The sequence below is a fragment of the Vicia villosa genome, linkage group LG2 (assembly GCF_029867415.1).
Source record: "Vicia villosa cultivar HV-30 ecotype Madison, WI linkage group LG2, Vvil1.0, whole genome shotgun sequence".
Lineage (NCBI taxonomy): Eukaryota > Viridiplantae > Streptophyta > Magnoliopsida > Fabales > Fabaceae > Vicia > Vicia villosa.
The window spans coordinates 50,886,790-50,893,405 of record NC_081181.1 but is presented as its reverse complement, the minus strand read 5'-3'; the positions used below and the strand labels follow the sequence as shown (position 1 = coordinate 50,893,405).

General features: G+C 33.6%; 1 pseudogene; it reads right to left on the bottom strand.

Moving 5' to 3' along the window:
- Positions 1-3,385: 3,385 nt before the first annotated feature.
- Positions 3,386-6,013, bottom strand: LOC131650547 (nudix hydrolase 18, mitochondrial-like; annotated as a pseudogene).
- Between the last annotated feature and the right edge of the window lie 603 nt (positions 6,014-6,616).

The window sequence follows — 6,616 nt, the reverse complement described above, 5'->3', positions numbered from 1 at the left end:
TTAGGAATGAAAGGTGGATATAAAGAGTGGCCAATAGAGAAGATATATATATATAGAGAAAAGTTAATACACACCAAACGCGTTATTGTCGCATTCCTATCATGACTGAGAAAGAACACACGTTGTGTCCACATATGCAGTATTGATGATATATGCATGCCCCCTCTTGGCTCATACTAGTACTCTATTTTCATAATTGCATCAACTAGATAGTGATGGAACTCCATTCCCCAGACATTCACAATCAACACATGTTATAATGCTCAAGATTATAACAACAGTACGTGTGTCAATGCTGCTCCTCATAATCTAGACGACATGGTGTATGATTATTGGCCAAGAGTCAAATGCAAAATCAACAAAACCTTATTTTTTAGGGTTTTCCTGAGTTTTTTCGATACTCTTGAAGAAGAGTATGAATGCTTGTTTCATTCTTCCTACTTGCTTTGCAAATCGTGAGATCATTATTGCAGCAACAAAAGTAAGTATTATTTGTATCGTCTCCACAAGGATTGTTATGAATATCGAAAATCGTTCAATAATTTCTATAATAAGTACAAACGTTTGAAAAGTTAGATTGGTTTGGTAACTAAATTAAAAGTAACAACAAATAAAAATAAGAGTTTAACAAATAGAATTGAGATTGTTGGGGTTAGATTTCATTATCATATCCTCATGCATTTTCTTGATTAATTATGTATATTCTTAGCCGTCGATTAATATTATCATCCATCGTTGTGTGTTTGTTGCTTATGTTTAAACAACAGCGTAAAATCAATCGTAATATATAATAGACAGTTTCTTAGTTGGTTAACCAATACGACAACCTTAAGATTTGACTATATATGTGAATGTTAAACATATTTCCTTAAGAAGCGATACGAATCTTCCCAAAGAAGTCAAGCATACATCATATTTTCTTAAGAGGCGATAAGTATCTTCCCAAGGAAGACCATTAAACATCATATTTCCTTAAGAGACGACAAGGATCTTTCCAAGGAAGTCAAACATACAACATATTACCTTAAGAGACGACAAAGATCTTCCCAAGAAAGTCCAAAATACATCATATTGTCTTAAGAGGCGACAAGGATCTTCCCATGGAAGTCCAAAATACATCATCTTGTCTTAAGAGGCGTTGAGAATTTTCCCAAAGAATTCCAGCATACAACATATTGTAAAATTCCAATGAGCTTGAGAGAAGGGATCAGAAAATCTTGTATGTTGATTCTAGTTCTAATTATGCATTCCTTTTTTTGGATGACATCTTCTCGGATTCTGACTTCTGAATCTAGTTGAATAGTGTATATATCTTTGACTACTTAAAGATCTATTCACACAGTAAATATTTCACTGTTTGAGCGTTCTGAACTAAGATCTTTTCTTTTGATTGACTCCAAACCATTCATGCATGACCTTAGGAAATGAGTATTTATTCTTCTTTACACGAAAGAGTTCCTATTGTGAAATATTGAGAAAGTCAACGGTAGACAGAGTCTGTTTATTGAAAACATCTCATACTCATAAAGAATTAACTTTCTGCAAACAAGATTCCTTGCTTCCTGAAAACTCCTTTTGCATGACAAGCATTATCTTCATATTTCAAGTTCTAGTTCTTGACTTGAATTCTTTTTCTAGTGAAGATCTAATGATTTAGAACAGGAATCATTTCTGTCTTTTGAGTTTATAACAGCCAAAAAAAATTCTCAAACTGGATCTCTCTGTATGATTAAGTGTTCAATTAAAAAATCAATAACAAATTCGAGCTCTGATACCAATTGAAGATTGAGAAAAACACAAGAAAGAGGAATTTGAATTGGGTTTTCAAAACTTTTCTCTTTAACATACTATGCATTCAAAATGATAAACAATTTAGAGTGCAATTAAGATAAAAATGACACATTCAGTTATCCAGGTTCCCCTTAGAAAAGGTTAGTCCTGTCCACCCGTCAATGTGATTTTTCCTTAGAAAGGGACTTAATCCACTAATCATCAAAATGATTACAATTGCACAGGCCAACTGCGCGCCGGTGACTAACAACCAAAGCATTGATCAAATTGTTAGTGATCTCTTAAGAATTCTGACCCAATTGGTCCCCTAAGATATATAACGATCAATGACTCCTTAAAAAAATTTCACCCAACTGGTTTCCTAAAGGAGATTTCTCCATGATGACAAACTGTCAAAGTCTTTTTGAGTATACAGGCTAAGACTAGTCACTCAAGGAATAAACAACTAATAGTTGCTTAATGTTTGTGTTTACAAGATTGTTTCTATTAAACTGATTACACAAATGTTTAAGTACAAAGATAACACAAAAGTGTTACGCAAGATATGAACATCTTCTTGCTTTTACATTATTCTACAAAGATGTATTTGATAAGTGTTTGAGTAGCATGTTGTAGTAATCTTCTTTCTCTTCTTTCTTTTCTTTTTCTTCATGATTTATCCTCTTTTCATATTTCCTTTTTCTCTTTTTATTTGGCTTGGCTTCAGCTTCTTATATTATCTTGTGCTTGCTTTGAATACTTGAGCTTCGACTTTGGCTATTGTAGCAGCAACCAGCATCTTTTCTTATGAAGTCTTGATCTTCTTTTATAGTCTTTATAGAAAGAGACGTTGTGAGGATATAGTCCTTTCTAAAATATAATAGTTACTTTCCAACGGATAGTGTCAAATGTAGATGTTGGATAGTACAACATGTTACTTCCTTTTCCTGTAGCCTGCAGCTTTAACATGGAAGACAACTTTTAAATAGTATGAACGTCTTGGTAATAGTGAATTTGTTCAAGCATAATGTTGTACTAGAATCTTCTTGAGGAAGTTTCTTGATCTTATCTTCAAATGATGTACTTCTGATCTGAAGTAATAAGCTTGGAAAAGATCAACTTCTTATCGTTGTTCTACTGATGGTTTATCTGATGAGTAGTTCATAAACTACTTTGTTATTGTTGAGAAGGAAAAGAAATTAGCTAAGTCATACGTGACAGACAAATGAGAAGCCAATTGGATAGAACCGTCACAGAAAGTACATGAAGTAGGACTGAATCCACAATCACCTTTCTATTGAATAAATTCTCTCAATAATGGAACATATACAGGAGAAGCTGCCTAAAGAACACAATTACCTTAGAGGGATTCCAGCTACTCTAAAGGTGGGGAAGAGGAAAATAACTAGGAATGGAGTGATTTGAAGAAGCAAAAAAAGAATGGTAAGTAGAAGATACAGATAAGGAAACTTAATACTTGAAATATAATGATACTACTTGATGCTTAGACATAAAAAATTTAGTTACTTATTACATATTTCCATGTTGTTAACAAACACCACAAGGTTTAATATATGTTTTGAAAAGCATCATGTTAGTCAAATCACGACAGAAAACCATGTTTTTAAAAGCTTAGTTTTCTAGCTTCAATATTTTTACGACACTGGACAAAAAACCTAGGGAAAGGCCAAGAAGTAACAATCTCAGGATCAAAGTTAAAAAGAAAACAAAAACCAATTATCAAATACAACAAGACCAGCCACCAAGAAGAAAAAACAACCAACAAAAACAACCACGAAAACAATAAGAAAAAACCAGCATCAGGTGAAGCTAGAGATTTCCCCTCTGAGAACACCATAAAGGAGCAACAAAACCTCAAAAGACAAAAACAAGAACACACCTGATGGGGGTCGAAGATACGCATTCCTATATTGGCTTAGAAACAGGATAGGGTTTTCTCGCCAGGCCGCGTAACCACAAGAATTATTGAAGGACCTACCAAGATACCATTTCCAAGCCAAAAAGATGCTCATGTCTTCCACATCTTTTGGTGTCACTGAAAACCCACAAAAAACTAAATCATTACGACTTTTCCAAATTGACCAAACAACGGCATGTCAAATCATCCCCATCCCCCCTTAGATCTAGCATTCCTAGGTGAAGGGAGAAATATCTGAAAAGGGGCTAAAGTATCACTATACAAAACAACAAACCCACCCTAACCACCTAAAGATCCTATACCAAACAAAGGATACAACCTCACTGATCACAAAGAGATAGGAGGAGAACTCAAGGTGCAGCAAGCAGAAAGGACAAGAGAGAGTCAAAGAGGTCAAGGGGACTCCCCTCTTAAGTAAGTTTTCTCTAGTTGGGATATGATTTTGAAGAAGTTTCCAAGAGAAAACTATAACTTTAGAGGGGACCCAACTACAAATTTCCGAAAGAACTAACTCAACAAGAGAGGGATGACGACCTGGGGGGAAATTTCGGCCAAAAGATAGGAGTGGGAAGAACACATAGAATGAACACCGTCACTCGAGTCACACCACCTACACTAATTACTCTCAACTGATGGGGTGAAACCTCTAATTAAAGACTGGAGATCGCAAAAATAATTCAACTCATAATTAAAAAGAAAATGTCGCCTCCACTTTAGATTTCATATCTAACTATCCATTTCCCATCTATCGACCTCCCCAACAGAATTAGAGATTTGATCAGAAATAAGAAAAAGGTTAGGGAACTTATGGAGAAGGGTGAAGTCCCCTACCTAGATATCCTCCTAGAAGGAAGTAAGAAGACTAGAACCAACTTCAAAGAGAGACCATCCAAGAACCGGTCTGTAGAATCATCAACTCTAGAGACTAGAAGGGAAACTCCTCTCCGCTAAGACGAGGTCGATCTAAGGCGGCCGAATCTCCCACCCAGGATAGAGCTCAAAGAGGCAAGGGGGTCATCTTGTTTCAAACCCCTCTGAATACTAATCTATTGGGTCGGGCAACCATTAACTAAGACCACAAGATTACCAAATAACACACAAGCTCTAATCCAACTCCTCCACTTAACACTAAACCCAAACTTTATCTCATAAATTATTTTGTTTTATTCAAGTCAAAGTGTTCAATTACAATCTTCATAAAATCGATATTTTTTTATTATTTAAATTTTTTATTGTGAATAAAAGAATGCGAACTTTTTCTCTACAATTTTGTTTCTCTACCTCCTTTCTATAATCTTCAACTAAAAAAATAAAATATTGACTTATTCTTGATTTCAGATTGAAATTGTAAATTTCATATTATTTTTCAAAAAATAAACAATCATCAATGCTACATCTTTTTTTGTTGTTGCTTTGAAGAAATGAGTCTTTGAACCAATATATCTAATGCTTCCTTCATCCACCAATGTTGACAAACTTCTCTAGCTTCACCAACACTCATCTAATTAACACAAAAAATAAAGAAAAAAATTAGATATATTTTCACATGTGCATATTTTAAAATAAGTTAGTTATATAACATGGAAATTTAATAAATCATTGAGTATAAACATACCCATACTCTTCTCCTAAGATTTTTCTCAGGCCAATAATCAAGTTGCTCTTTCACAAACAAAGGGAACATAGTATATTCCATATCTTTTGCTAATGAAATTCCACTGTCCCAATTCACACTGTCATATAAAAAGTAAATTCTATCTCAGTTTCATTATAAATTAATTAGCTAAATATTTTCATAATTAACAAGTATATAAATATTCAATCAATTAATATACCTCAACTAATCCTATAACTCCTGCTTCTTCAAGAGATTCCCTACAAGCAGCTTCTTGTAGAGATTCATCAAGTTCCCATCCTCCCTTAGGAAACATTAGTCTTTGAGTTTTCTGTGAACTAACCATTAGTACTTCCAATTCGTTGCTTCTGTTACCATTTATGTCTTGTTTACATCTATAAGGTATGCATCTGGCAAACATTATTATAATAGTTAGTCAATAATAAATATACTTATTTTGAATGAATATTATATATTTGACCTACCAAATTTTATTGAAACGTGATAAATGAAGTGAATATATATAGTACTGACCCTACAACTTGTCTGCCACCCATATTGTTGTATCTCTGCAACTCCCTTCCCGTTCGAGATATTATACAAACCATGTTTCAAAAAGATGATGAAGTGTGTTTTTAATACTGAAGAGGATACGTTACGTTGATATATAAGAAGGAAAAGAATGAAGATATATATGATTAAGAATGAAGAGTGGATACAAAGGATAGAAGAGATATATAGAGAAAACTTAATACATACCAACCGCGTTTTTGTCGCGTTTCTTCACACGGAATATAGTATGTATAATATTAATTAAAATAAAAGACTATAGTCAAGATTAAATTAAATAATTAAAACTACAGTAATTAACTATGGTTTATGATGATGAGGTTGAGGTAGTAACAAAGTATTAGTCGACACGGCTTCACTCAGAAAGAACACGTACGTTGTTGTGTCCACATACATACATATCCATACCCTCTCAGCTCCTACTAGGCTACTCTATTCTATCAGCTAGAGAGTGATAATAATAGTGATGCACTGTATACAGCTGCTTTTAATTAATTAATTTTTCAATGTTTTTGCATATGATAAGTATTAATAATAACATCTCACCTTTTTTTAATAATTCTCATGTGTACCCATGAAAATATACCATAATTGCCAAGCTCTTTAAAAAATATTAGATGCAACTACTCTGGCATGTTTATGCAAAGAAAAATAAATTATGGATTAACTGGATTCATATATTGTAATCATCTCCTCTTTGAATGTGAGGTGACCAATGGCGT